Source organism: Amphimedon queenslandica, unplaced genomic scaffold, assembly GCF_000090795.2.
Source record: "Amphimedon queenslandica unplaced genomic scaffold, v1.1 AMPQUscaffold_6753_Cont21291, whole genome shotgun sequence".
Classification (NCBI taxonomy): domain Eukaryota; kingdom Metazoa; phylum Porifera; class Demospongiae; order Haplosclerida; family Niphatidae; genus Amphimedon; species Amphimedon queenslandica.
The window spans coordinates 649-1,934 of record NW_003552958.1 but is presented as its reverse complement, the minus strand read 5'-3'; the positions used below and the strand labels follow the sequence as shown (position 1 = coordinate 1,934).

At 32.7% G+C, this 1,286-nt stretch overlaps 1 long non-coding RNA gene across 1 annotated transcript; it reads left to right on the top strand.

Annotated features, from left to right (window-relative positions):
* Positions 1-6: 6 nt before the first annotated feature.
* Positions 7-591, top strand: LOC109591949 (uncharacterized). Its single transcript, XR_002190087.1, has 3 exons — positions 7-125; positions 404-504; positions 555-591. It is a non-coding gene; the product is annotated as an uncharacterized LOC109591949 (long non-coding RNA).
* The last annotated feature ends 695 nt before the right edge of the window (positions 592-1,286 follow it).

The following is a 1,286-nucleotide window of genomic DNA, read 5'->3' as shown; positions in this document are numbered from 1 at the left end:
TCAGGTACAGCTGGTGTTGTTACTGATAAGGAAGGTGACAATATTGCAGTGCTGATGGGAGTATTGCTACTAGTGGCACTATTTATTATACTAACAATGTTTATTGTTATGATAATACTTGTTGTGTGAGTTATTAATGCATTTTTTGATAGTACTTATTTTGGCAGAAAGCTTGAGCTTGTTCCAATCAAAATTGGATTTTTTACGATTTTTAAAAGTTACTCCAATATTGGATAAAGTCCCTGTACTATAGTAGGCCAAATTTTGTCAAAAATGACTAGGAGAGAATTCCTCATTTTTATTACATTTTCTGATACATGTACATGTACTTATGTTACATAGGAGGTTTTAGCTCGTTCCAATTAAAATGAGGTTTTACTATTATTATTTTATTTATTTTTAGTAAATATATAATTCGTCCCAGACCTAGTTCTGGTGTTTACAGTAGAGTTCCAGCTGATGAAGGACACGTCCAGTATAGGAATGGAGCTGAGAGTCCTACTGGTTTGTTCTTATTGTTTATTGTTGTTGTTTATTGTTGTTTTTTGTTGTAGATGATGATGACGAAAGGCCCCTCCCTTTATAAATTAACCCAGTGAGTACATTGACAGTTATTAATAGTTATTGACAGTCATGCTATTTTTGTCATGTCTTTATTTTCTCTGCTATACATCACATTAGTGCTGTGTTTATTATTATTATTATTATTATTATTATTGCTGTGATACATGAACTATAATTATTGTCTGTTATTTTATTCCATTTTAAAGATTATTATTATTGTTGTATTAATTAATTGTTTCTAAAGATGATGAACTGCTTCTCTCTACATTAATTAATCTTTCTAGCGCTTTCACGTTAATTATAAACGAGCCATCCCTCTTTGAATTGTTTCCTTCCACTTCATCACAATCTCCATTAATAATGTTATCTCCATTGATGACTGGAGCTTCACTGATATTGGCACCACTGCAGTCCAGACTGTAGTCACTTTCCATATTATAAATTGAATAGAATCCTTTCCTTTCAGCATCATCATTACACTCTATAACTTCATCATTGATGCATCTTTCCTTATTCTCAAATCCATTGCAAGATTGATAGTATTCATCAGACACTAAAAGTTGTAGAGTGTTTTTTGGTTGCCATGGTGACATTGGAGGTGTCAAAAACTCAAGTACATTCATTACTGAAGGAAGCGTATCTGTCATTGGAGAATGAACCACTCCCACTTGCTCAGTATTCTCTTGAGGTTTCTCAGGTTTTTTAAAAGGTTCTTGAGGTGC